Here is a 13245-nt window from a genome sequence, read left to right on the forward strand (position 1 = left end):
CTTCACGGATTCTAGTGCACCTGCAACGACGACTGTAGTACCTGAACCAACTTTCGACGTCAATCATAACCTTCCCAGGCGTAAGAAAGAACAGCTAAAAGCTCTGCTCCTGCAATACAAGGACTGCTTCTCATCGTCGTCAAATGTTCGACAAACCCCTGTCGCCAAGCACCGCATCATAACCGACGAATATGCCCGCCCACTCCGTCAGAACCCGTACCGAGTTTCGGCGCACGAACGCGAGGCCATAAGGCAACAAGTTGACGAAATACTACGCGACGACATCATACAGCCGTCCAAGACTCCGTGGGCGTCCCCCGTGGTGTTAGTGAAGAAGGATGGAACCCTACGTTCTTGCGTCGATTACCGTCGCCTCAACAAAATCACGAAGAAGGACGTATACCCTCTCCCACGGATTGACGACGACTTGGATCGACTCTACAACGCAAAGTATTTTTCGTCGATGGACCTCAAAACCGGCTACTGGCAAATCGAAGTCGACGAGAGGGACCGGGAGAAGACTGCCTTTATTACACCAGATGCACTGTTCGAGTTCAAGGTCACGCCGTTTGGTCTTTGCTCGGCACCTGCGACTTTCCAACGCGTCATGGATACAGTACTGGCAGGCTTGAAGTGGCAGACTTGCCTCGTCTATTTGGACGACGTCGTTGTGTTTGCCTCAAGCTTCGAAGAACACCTGCGGCGCCTTGAAACAGTTATGCAAGCAATCAAAACCTCCGGACTCACGCTAAAGCCAGAAAAGTGCCGCTTCGCAAACGAGGAGCTCTTGTTCTTGGGCCACGTCATCAACAAGTCTGGAGTGTGCCCTGACCCACAGAAAACGGTGGCCATCACTGACTTTCCTCCGCCTGCCGACAAGAAGGCAGTGTGTAGATTTCTTGAACTGTGCGCCTATTACATGCGCTTCGTCAAGGACTTTTCACGGATCGCCGAGCCGCTGACGTACCTCACGAAGGCCGACGTCGAGTTCAAGTGGGAGACGCCGCAAGTCGAAGCATTTGAAGAATTGAAGCGACGCCCGCAATCACCGCCAATACTTGCGCATTTCGACGAAAACGCCGATACCGAAGTCCACACCGACACAAGCAGCGTAGGACTCGGCGCCGTGCTTGTGCAGAGGACTGACGGACTAGAAAGTGCTGTAAGTTACGCTAGCCGGTCGCTATCGAAGGCGGAAGCAAATTATTCCACAACAGAAAAGGAATGCCTCGCCATCATCTGGGCTACAAAGTTTCGCCCCTACCTCTATGGCAGGGTCCCTTCAAAGTTGTGAGCGACGACCACGCCTTGTGTTGGCTAGCTAACTTGAAGGATTCTTCAGGTCACCTCGCACGATGAAGTCTGGGACTTCAAGCATTCGACATCACCGTCGTTTACAAGTCCGGGCGAAAGCACTCTGACGCCGACTGCTTGTCTCGCACCCCCGTCGAACCGCCGCCACAGGAAGACCAGGATGACGACACTTTCTTAGGACCCATCAGTGCCGATTAATTCGCCGAACAACAGCCAGCCGACCCGGAACTAAGGAGCCTTGTAGACTACCTGGAAGGCAAGACCGTCATTGTGCCCAAGATGTTCAGGCGAGGATTGGCGTCGTTTTTCTTGCAAAACGACATTCTATTAAAGAACTTCTCGCCTCTCCCAGCCAATTACCTCCTCGTGGTACCCTCATCTTTGCGTCCAGAGGTTCTGCAAGCTCTCCATGACGACCCAACGGCTGGACACCTGGGTTTCTCCCGCACGCTCGCGAGGATACAAGAAAAATACTACTGGCCTCGCCTCTCTGCCGACGTCGCCCATTACGCAAGGACATGCCGAGACTGTCAGCGACGCAAAACACCGCCGACAAGGCCAGCCGGATTTCTACAGCCGATCGAACCACCTGGCCGACTGTTCCAGCAGATCGGGATGGACTTACTGGGGCCTTTTCCGACGTCGACGTCCGGGAATAAATGATCGTCGTAGCTACGGACTACCTCGCCCGCTACGCCGAAACAAAAGCCTTGCCCAAAGGCAGTGCCGCCGAGGTAGCCCGATTCTTCGTTGAGAACATCCTCCTGCGCCACTGTGCCCCAGAAGTCCTCAACACCGACAGAGTTACGGCATTTACGGCAGAACTAACTCAAGCCATCCTGCGATACAGCCACACAAGCCATCGCCGAACCACCGCCTACTACCCGCAGACGAATGGCCTCACCGAGCGCCTAAATAAGACCATCACCGACATGCTGGCAATGTACAGTACGTCGACGTCGAACACAAGACGTGGGATGCCATCCTTCCGTACGTGACCTTCGCATACAACACGGCCGTGCAAGAAACGACGCACATGGCGCTGTTCAACCTGGTCTACGGAAGGAACCCGGCAACAACGCTTGACGCCATGCTACCGGACGTCACCGACGAAGAAAATCTCGACGTTGCCACCTATTTGCAGCGTGCCAAGGAAGGTCGACAGCTCGCCCGCCTGCGCATCAAGAACCAGCAGAGGACTGACAGCCGACACTACAATCTTCGACGACGCTACGTCGAGTACCAGCCCGGCGACCGTGTTTGGGTCTGGACTCCGATACGCTTAGGAGGACTTAGCGAGAAACTGTTACGTCGCTATTTCGGACCCTATAAGATCATCCGACGTATTGGCGTACTGGACTATGAGGTCGTGCCAGACGGCATTTCGCAATCACAGCTGCGCCGCGCACGACCTGAAGTCATCCACGTGGTGCGTCTTAAGCCTTTCTACGCCCGCTGACGAAATTATGTACTTTGTTACTTTGTTATTTTTTTCTTTATTACGCACGGTTTTGTTTTCGCTTTCACGTTTGTAGCATCTGAACGATGCTTTTTAAGAGGAGGGTATTGAGACGTATACATGTTTATCTATCATAGGTGGCCGCTTTTCCACCGGCTAACAAATGTTAAACGTTATCGCTCCGCGCAGGACGCGCCTGCAAGGGAAGCTTCTCGAACGTTATCGATGCTTCTTTCCGTTGCCTGTTTTCACCGACGCTTATGTTATCTGATTGTATGACCGACGCGAATTGTCTAGAACTTTCTGGAAGACCCGCGGGCATCAGGGATTAATCTGGAACATTCGATGGCTCACACTCTTAAAAATAAACTTAGTAAATAGCTAGTAAATGCACGTTTTTACTAAGTTACTGTGTATTTTACTACCTTCTGACTAGTTCTGTACTAGCCAGCGGTTAGTAAAGCTAGTAAGTGCTGCCTTTACTAACCAGAAATGCTTCTTAGTAGTTTTTACTAAGTAACTACTAAGCAACTACTAACTCGTCTGGCCTTGGCCTATTATGCTGTGATGGTAACAGTCTTATGCGAAATTGAGATAAACTGTAGTGTTGCTCAATATGTTGGATTAACATTTATATGCGACGTCTTAGCACACATATCTACAGACAGTAGGCTTTAGACATTTTTGCACAAAGCTATGAATATTTAACCAAATACATAGGTTCTCACCGGTGCCACATGTGCTCCCTCAAACTAGGCCTATAAATACTCGTGAAGTTGCTCTTTTAGTAAGTGTTGCGTAGCACGTTGGTCGTTCTGTTTGTATGTCCTTGCTTGTCGTTGTTTGTTGGAGATAGTAGTACATTCTTGCCCGGAATCAGTGCGCCTTCATGTCCTTGGTAATAAAATTAATATTAAGTGTATGTATATACCATCAGTTAATGCGATAGGCCGCCGTTCTTTTTTTTTTTTTGATGTATATTCTTTTACTTTCTTATGCTATCACAATACCATCGACTTCATATGGCAATGCAAGCGGAACTTATAAATCGAATAGGCGCCGTTGTATTGTTGGTAATTATGTTTCAGTTGCGTTAGTAACTGCACTACCGAGGTAGTATTAAGTTAGTATTAAGTTAGTGTTTTTTACTAGCTTCAGCAGGTAGTGAAAAGTACTAACCATCATTTTACTACCTGCACTTACTAAGAAGGTAGTGCTTTTTGGGACTAGTAACGTGTTAGTATTTACTTAGTGAATATGACGACCTTTTTTTTAAGAGTGCATGTATAAAAGCCGGCGCGTTTCGCCGCTTATCAGATTTTCGACGATCGCCGACTCATAGAGAAAGAAATTCAACAAGAGGGGACACTCGGCAAAAACTGGCAACAGGAAACACGTCACCATACGTCACGCTATACTTTTGACACCGAACGTTAGCTGCCGCGAGCATCGAAAAAAAAGAAAGTGAACTTAAGTTAACAGGCATTGATTTATTTTTTTAATAACTTGCCGCGAAAACTAAAACGTTTTGCGTATAAATGAACTTAAGCTTTGCGACTTATTTTCCTTGCCTTACCTAGCCACAGGTCAATGACGCGCCAGATACATGCGTCATCCGCCAGACACTCCCCCGAAGCCAGCGAGGATGGCTGCGCGCGCGTTTGCGCGCTCGCGCGCGGCGACCCGTCTGTCTCATTCTTTTGTTCTTTTTTAAATGTAACCTGGTTTATTGGGCTCTCGGCGTATTCTTGCGTTCCTTCTGCACTGGGACAAGACACCACTGCACTATTGGACTACGGCAAGGTGAGAAATCTTGTTTCACAGTCTACGACGCAATTAGGCTTACGGCACGGGACCGAGACTTAAGACGCAGTTAGCGAAAAACAGCTCGGCCATCTTGGCGCAGTTAATTTGAGTTAATGAATCGTGCTGAGACATGTTTCCGACGCTTCCTATGGGACTATTGTAACTTATTTCGGTTTTTGAGCCGCACAGGGCGCCGTGTCGCAGTTAGAGAGAACTCAGCCGTGGTGCATGTGTAGTCTAGTGCATCTTGCTAGGAGAAGTTTGTGCCGCTTTCTCTGACGCCAGACATTACTGAAAAAGTAATTTCGTTACTTTCTGGGGTACTTTTGAGGCACGCTGGCCGCACAGCGCGCTGTGACGCAGTTAGCGATAAGCTGCTCGGCCGTGGTGATAGTTAGTTTGGCGTGTAATGAATCTTAGAGGGACAAGTCTGTGACGTTTTTTTGGCTCCGCAACAACATATACCTTCCTTCGGTACTCACGCCTGTTGAAAACGCGATGGGCGATTGCCAAGAGTGATAACATTGGGTGTGCTGCTGGCGCCGGCAGAACGCGCGAACGACGAACATATCCGAAACTCGTAATTCGAAAATTAAGTCTTCTAAAGGACTGAAAAAAGTCATTGCACCCACGCATTTGTCTTGAGTGCCTGTTGCGTCCGTCTGTGTATGTAGCGTACCGTCACGTCACCCGAGGCCAAGTTTTGGAAACGCGAAGTCGCTCGTGTTTTTGTGCTGCCAAAGTGCAGGAAATAATGCCCGGAAATGGGGGAACGCTTGGAAATCAGATGTTTTCATATATGTTTGGGATGAGTCGGGTATTTTCTACGCCATGTATCTAAAAGCGAATTGCTTTTGTTTGTAATGCCGCCCATTCACCGCTTTCGCACGTTTCGCCTCTACACGCAGTATTCCTATGTCTAAATACCAAAATCACTCATGGTTGTAGCATGCTGTTACGTGCTTGAAAATGTAACATGCTTGTAATTTACTTTTTTTTTCAGCTGGTGCCGTCCGGTGGAGCTTCATACAGGAACTACTGCCTTACCTGCTGGTGTCACAACGTTGGATGAACGCACAAAAAGCGCGGAACGAGCTTTTATATAGAGCAAAATAAATATTTCCTCATTGCACAAAAGGTCTTGCGTCTACTTTGTGAAATTGCATGTACCACAGATTCGATGGGACTTTACGAGATCGTTCGCAATCATTTTTACTAAATAATAAACCGATTCTGCACGAAGAGCAAAAAAAGGGGGGGGGGGGTGCAGCCGGCGTGCTAGCTTACATTCAAAATACGCGCGCCCAAAACCGAAACCCTAAGTGATGTAAGTGATCGACACCGACCGTTTGGCACACTGCAGTCAATTCGGCCGCTGGGCCCTATGGGAGTGCCCCCTCTTGTTGAATTCCTTTCTCTATGGCCTACTGTGTTCGCCGCTTTCGTTGTGCTTCGAGCGGAGCTTGCTTTTGTGGTCACAGGTTCACTCAATAAAGAATCAGTTTCATCATACACAGTTTTACGACTGTTTACTTCAGCGTCACTACTGCGTGACAATAAGATCTGGTGGCTCTCATTTATTTAGTGACCACGGGGACATCATGGCCTTATGGTCGCTACGGTACATCGCCATAGAGTGTGCGGCAAAGGTTGGCACGTTCTTCATAAACACGTCACCAACGCCGTGCGCGTTCGGTGCGAACGCGAGCGAGACGCCGCCGCCGCCGTCGACAGCAGTTGTGCGCCTTGTTTGCGTGACCGCACACAACCGCTGTCAAAACGCTGGCTACGTGAAGGAACGGCTAAACGCCGGTGTCGACACCGTTAGGGGAGAGGCGGGCGAGAGTGCAGAGAGAGTCGGCGGCACAACCGGCAGAGGCCGGCAGGGCTAAAGTCCCTATATAAGAAACTTACCCCCGTCTACTCTGTCCTCCGTCGTCTCCTACCCTAAAGCGTGTGCTTTTTTTATTTTTTTGCTTGCGAAAGCAAGTCGACAGTGGCGGCCCTAGAAAGTCCACGTTGAAACTTTCAGGCGGGGCGCGCGCCGCCGCCGGCAACTGCGGTTGCGCAGAGGACTTTCAACATAAAGAAGTCAAAGCGCGCGCTATCATCGTCCAATCGGAGATACAGGAGAGAGCGAAGCGGCGTTGATCAAAGGATGGTGGTACTTTTCTTATATAGGGACTTTAGGCAGGCTGCGCGCATGCGCCGCAGAGGGAGAGCGGGCGCGCACACGCACGACTGGCGTGTGCACACGCACACGCAGTCAGCGCCTGACCTATTGTTTCCTACTTCTCTTTCCAAGTCTTTCTTTTCCTGTTCGCGCAACCATGCTTTCCTCAGATGTCAACCAACTCGCCCAGCAACAAGTTCTACGCACAGTCTAGGGTTCCTCGATGCCCTCCTCGCCCACGGCTCCCCTTCCACTGGGAAGTCGCGTTTGCTCTCCGCCATGCGTTCGCTCCCTGTGAATGTGCGCGTTCCTCGCCCTCGCGCGCTTTCACTCGCACATACAGCATACGGCCAATGAGGGTTTTTAAAATGCGAAGCATTTCTTGTCGGCAGCTCTGTCCGTCCGTCCCGCGTCCCACACCCCCAAAGCGTATTCGCGTCCCCTCCCCCTCTGTCTCCTCTCATACGCTCCCCCTTTCTCTCCTCTAGGAATCCTGTACGGAGCGGCGCCCGCGTGCCACACCCCCACAGCGCATGCGCGTCCCCTCCCCCTCTACGCTCCCCCTTTCTTTCCTCTAGGAATCCTCTACGGAGCGGCGCCCGCGTGCCACACCCCCAATGCGCACGCGCGTCCCCTCCCCCTTTCCTCTCCCACGCTGCCCCCCTTTCACTCCTCTAGGAATCCGGAGCGGCGCGCACGACAGGTGGTGCGACAGCTGCATACTCCGCTGGAGGCGCCACGGTAGTTCCGCGGCAGGAAAATGACGGAGCGCGCGCGCCTCATTCTCTTTCCTGTGCAGCGCCGCGATGAACGCTCGGGCCGCTGCCGCGAAACCATCTCCCGCTCAAGCTAACCATCTCTCCGCTGCTTCGCATCCACAAATGGTTCGCTTTAGCGGGAAGATGGAGTAATTTTTTTTTCTATTGGCGGACGCGACCATCGAAGAGGGAGCCCTTAACAGCTTCGCTGTAAAAGAAAAAAAAAGAACAACCGGCGAGCATGACTTATCCACTGCCTAAGCTCATGAGTGGGTGCAGGATTCACGCTGCCTAAAACAGGAAGAAGCATCGTAAAGCTGCCGTTTTCCGGCGGCTGTGACCGGGCGCCGGTCTTGGCAAGGCTCAAAATAGAGAGCTATCCGGTGACCAGTGACGTTTCCCTCGTGGTCACGTGTTGCATCGGAGGGCGTTTTGCTTCCGCTCAGCGAGCTATAAGCTGACCAAGCTTTTTCCGGGAGATCTATACTGCTGCAGCGTGCTGTCGGCTGAAGCAGAACCATGGAGACCATGTGCATCGCTCTGCTCGTAGCTGCCGCCACCTTCTTGTGCTGGTAAGATTTGGATATGTTGCAGTTGTTTTTTGCTCTGTTATTTAGAAGAACACTTGCCATGTCGCATAATGTTTGGGAGGTAGGTGCGCCGTAATACCTGTGTTATGAATTAAACTGTACGCACGTGCTCCTTTGCTGAATTTTGAGAAAAGTTCGTCATTTCCTGCTGGTAATTTATCAGGCCACTCAGCAGGAGTTTTGAAATTCCTCCTGAAACTGGTCCCATAAGGGCGTGTGTCATTACCGCATCGGTCGCTGTGGCTTTGCAAAGGGCACCTACAACGTTTCAACTTAAAAATTGTGTTGGGTTTCACAAAGCGAAAGTACAATTTGGCTATGATAGACGACCATAGTTGGGGACATTGAAATACATGTACCACCACCTGGGTTTCTTTCACATACGCCTTAATCCCGGTACACGACCACGCTTGCATTACGCACTCATCGGAATGCGCCCGCCGTGGCCAGGGTATCCCACCCATGACTTCGCGCTCAGCAGTAGAACACCATATATAGCCACTGAGCCTTTAAACTGGTGACCTTTTGAACCTATTTGTACCGGTGAAAAAAAAAGACGGTTTTCCTCTCTCGGCGTTTCAGCGCTGCATTGCATTTCCTCAATGTATTCTAAATAAATGCGACGACTAAAGCACCGTGACCAGAGCGTTGACCTACTGCAGAGGCTTAGACGTTATACAGTATAGAATCTATGGTTAACGGAAATTTCCTAAACGGAATTGCTGTTTCAACGGAACATCAGGCTCGCAACTTGTTCGGTCTTGTATTTGAACAGTGTAAACACTTTCGTTGATCGGAACTACAAGTTCCGAACCTCCTCAAGAAATGGAACTACGACATCAACCTCTAAAAGTTTTTTTTTATTTTCCAGAAAGAACCAGAATTTGATTTTTTTTCTCTTAATTTTTTAATTTGTTTGGCAACGCCCGTTTTCTGTGAAGAAAGTAATTCTTGCTGGACCATAGCCTCCTATATACTTTATATAGGAGGCTATGGCCGTTCCTTCAAGGAGGCTATGGCTGGACACGTGGTATGTGCCGACTGTGCACAGTTTTCCTCTACGTGTTAAATAGCGACGCAATCGCTGGCGACTTCCTTGGCTGATGTTACGAATTTTTGCCGCTCAGAATCAAATAGCTTCAAACAGCGCCAATTCCACCAGCCATGTTTGCGACCAAAACGGCGGCAATGAAGCTAGGGAAGTTGCGGAAAAATTATTTCTGAGAAAAAAAAACAACTGCCATTATTTGGCTATCGGAGTAAGGGCCGACCTCTAGCTGTTGAAGTTGACAGAGCTTCAGATTTGATGTTGGGAGTACGGATTGACTAGACCACATGCAAACATATGTGCGTGCAACAACAACACGCTTGTCACCTTTTTTTCTTGTTTTAATTTTACTGACACTTATAGAGCAATTAGTGTCACTTAAGTTCTGCTTAATTGGTTATTTTGAACTTCGTTTATTTGCACTTGAGGCGATCCCTACCGAGTCCGAATAATCGGTCGACGACTGTTCTGGTTCCAGACTAAAGTTTAAGCGCTAAGCACCTTGTTGTTTTCCGTTTTCTTTTTAACCAGCTGCCACATTCACTTCTTAATACTCAACCTGTCTGACAAAAGTCTTAAGAGGGCGTATGGGTGCTGCACCTCTGCTCATCTTATTCAATAAACGGAACTCCTGTTTATCGGAATACGTCCCTCCGGTCCATTAAGATTCCGTTTAATAAGATTACACTGTATACAAACAAACAAACAAACAAACAAACAAACAAAAAATTGTCAGCCCTTCCACTGGGGTGGATAAGGAAGACCAGTGAAGCGGTACTATGGTCGCAATTATGTATTTCCAATTATGACTATTAAGATGTGATGGTGTAATTGATTATTTGAACTATTAAAGAATGAGAAATATATATATGATCCGGTGGTTTTCATTTATTCAGTGACCACAAGGATCATGGCCTTATGGTTGCTACGCTACACCGCCATAGGGCGTACGACAAAGGTTGGCACGTTCTTCATGAACAGGTCACCAACGCCGCGCGTGTTCGGTGCGAACGCGGGCAATACGCCGCCGCCATCGACAACAGTTGTACGCGTTGTTTGTGTGACCGCACAGAACCGCACACAACCGCTGTCAAAACGCTGGCTACGTAACGGAACGGCTAAACGCCGTTATCGACACTGTTAGGGCAGAGGTGGGCTAGAGCCCAGAGAGAGTCGTGGGCACAGGCGGCAGAGGCCGGCAGTGAACACTTTCAAAATTTGTGGCATGCACCATGCACCCCTTCGCCGGGCTGGGAAGCTCTTGGGGTCTTGCCCCTCTGGTCTTCTTGGTTCTTCCAATTCTTCGGCGAGTCAATAGCTGCAACAGCTGGCAAGTTTGGCTGGCGCTTTCTTGTGCTTCATTCGTGGATTCATGGTCATAATGTCCTGTATTTAATGAGATTTTTTTATTTGATGTACGTAAAAATAAAACCGAAGAGATGCGAAATATTCGTTAACTCATTCATTTGCTTCCTCACCAAGTCGTTCACTCTTTCATTGATTAAGAAATTTACCAACCTATTGATTGTTGACTATAGTTTATTGAATTATGGAGAAAGAATTGGAAGGAAGAAATTGCCAAATACTTTCTTTTTCAATTATTTCACACCTTGAAATTACACAGTGGAACTGGATGGCCTGACTCGGCTAGGAAAACATAGCAGCCATCTGAAAGTGAGCCCCAGTGATCGACAAGGAGTTCTCAAGGAAAGCCCTACAAAAGTAGAAAACTACTCGCACAGTTCTGTTTGAAAAGATGAATAATTCCGCTAAACATTATTCTTCCTAAATATACTCACAGCTGTTTATGACGTGGGGTACGCGTGCAGTGAGTGCGCTTTCGGAACCCCCTGAAATGTACGAAGCGACTGAGCAAGGGGGGGGGGGGGGGGTGGCAGCGATTATGCCAGAAGTTGCTAGTTAAAAAGAAAAAAAATGCGAGACACGACCATGCAGTGACGCCCGCGGCAAGACACGAGAAGAGTACCTGTCCCATGGTTCGGGGAAAAACAGACCGAAATGATCTTATCATTCATTAGCGGAACCTGTAGGCAGCCTCCGCGGAGCGCCATAACCGCTCTTGAAATAGAATAAAAAGCGCACGTGTTAATGAAAGCAAGCGTCGCAAATAAATCTTATAAAACCTATAATCCGATTCTCACTTAATCAATTATTTTAAGTTAAGCTATAGCGCTTTCCAGAAAATTGATTTACCGCAGGCGGCTTTCTTTACCTGTTGTGCCACAGACTAGGCAAATCGCATTCAAGTTTAGCGTTACTGAACGAAAACCGCCATCGTTGTTGAATAACAGGCAGCGGCTGCCGCAGGAGCGTGCAGAACCCCATCCTCGGCTATAATAGGTCACAGGTGCGGTGGCGTCAAAACACAGGCCTTCCAGTCTGTTGACTGCTCGCTACACGTGCACTCGCGCCACTCCCTGCAACCTTCTTCTAAATTCACCTTATATAGAGGCTTATGGCGGAGAGTGATGGTAAAGGATCATCTAGTGAGTGCATCTCTAAATACAACGCTTGTGACGTGAAAGAGGGAAAAGTAAGAGCACCTATTTAGGAAAATAACAGCGCTGGGTAGACAAGGACACAAAGAAGAACACGACACTGGCGCTGACTCACAACTAAATGTTATTTCAAGGAAAATTCACATTTATACACCATGGCCGACAGGGCAACAAAAAGCGATTGTACACGCGCGGCAGTAACCGTTCGGGTGACGTGTCGAACCACATGGAAGCAAAAACCATATAGCGTCATCAAAACAAATAAAAACCAAGAGAAGACTATCTTTGTCACACTCAAGCTACCGTGACACACTGACTTGCAAGAATCCTAACTCGTTATTACTAAGAGTGACAGACGGCTTACTAACACAACTTTCCCCTTCCCTATCGATATGATAGGCTTCCATAAGCTCCCTATAGTAGTTTAATCTTTATGCCAGAAAAAACAACCAGTATTTCTTTCTATCGGTCGGCACCCACACTCTCTACAATGAACCTGCAAGTGCAAATTGCCCGTACCTTTTAATGATGACAAGTGCTCCTTTAATCTGATGTTCACACATCGGCCGGTCTGGCCCACATAAGCCTTCCCGCATGACAGTGGTAACCTGTACACGACAGCAGTCTGCATAACCGTGCCTCGACCGAGCGCCCCGAGGCGCTAGCCTCGCTAGCCCCACCCCTCGCGCCCTCCGGGGCATATGCGTGGTGCCTCTTTAGTAGGATTCAGCCGAGGAGGTTATATACTTAGGCTTCAGGAGTGGAGGTGGCTCTTTATAAGTGAAGCCGGTCGCCGCGATCTTGCTGGAGGCAAGAACCCTGAACCGCCGTAGCGGCCGTTGCAGAGCGCAGAGTATCTTCCTCGTGCTTTAGGTTGTGCGCTGTTGCAACAGTGTGTAAGTGATTGTGGCACGCATTCCGAGAGCATTACTACACCTGAGTAGGTCATAGCTGCACCAGTCGCATAAAGATGACGCCGAGTGTAACGTTTCACCTGTAACGTAAGCTCTCGTCGTCTGCGCAAGACCGTCGTACATCATGCGTACGCTTTATTTAGTTGGAAACGGTTGGGAATGTGCTCATAAGTATGCGTATGTCAACAATAAGTTTACGTGCTATAAATACTTATTGGCACGTCACTGCGAGTGGGTTTTATGTAGTGCATGCAAGGTCGATTCACATAGGTCGCGAAGCTTCGGGCGAAAAGCGGTTCAGAACGAATTGTCACCGACATCAGCAAGGGTGGTTATGGGAGCAGCGCTTGAAGCGCCACTATTTTTGGAGGGAACAAGCATTGGGAAAGAAAAAAGCGTTTTATAAATAAAGACAGACACAGTCAGATTCATTCAACGTAAATAAAGTTCCTAATAAATTTTATATACGGATGGCGAGAAAGGAAGAGACAATTCTGTTTTACGTGATCATTATCAATAAATACATTTTTTCAGCGCCCACCGTAAGAGCGCCCACTGATAGCGGCGGGCGTTGAAGCCGCTATCACTTGCAATGTAATGCGCAGCCCTTGAACTGTGCAGAAAGGCGCGCTCGTAAAGTTAACCTGTTATAATACGCCCCCCA

General features: G+C 48.8%; 1 long non-coding RNA gene across 1 annotated transcript; it reads left to right on the top strand.

Moving 5' to 3' along the window:
- Positions 1 to 4115: 4115 nt before the first annotated feature.
- On the top strand, positions 4116 to 5716 carry LOC125942354 (uncharacterized). Its single transcript, XR_007465030.1, has 2 exons — positions 4116 to 4576; positions 5583 to 5716. It is a non-coding gene; the product is annotated as an uncharacterized LOC125942354 (long non-coding RNA).
- Positions 5717 to 13245: the final 7529 nt, after the last annotated feature.

The sequence above is a fragment of the Dermacentor silvarum genome, chromosome 1 (genome assembly GCF_013339745.2).
Source record: "Dermacentor silvarum isolate Dsil-2018 chromosome 1, BIME_Dsil_1.4, whole genome shotgun sequence".
NCBI classification, from domain to species: domain Eukaryota; kingdom Metazoa; phylum Arthropoda; class Arachnida; order Ixodida; family Ixodidae; genus Dermacentor; species Dermacentor silvarum.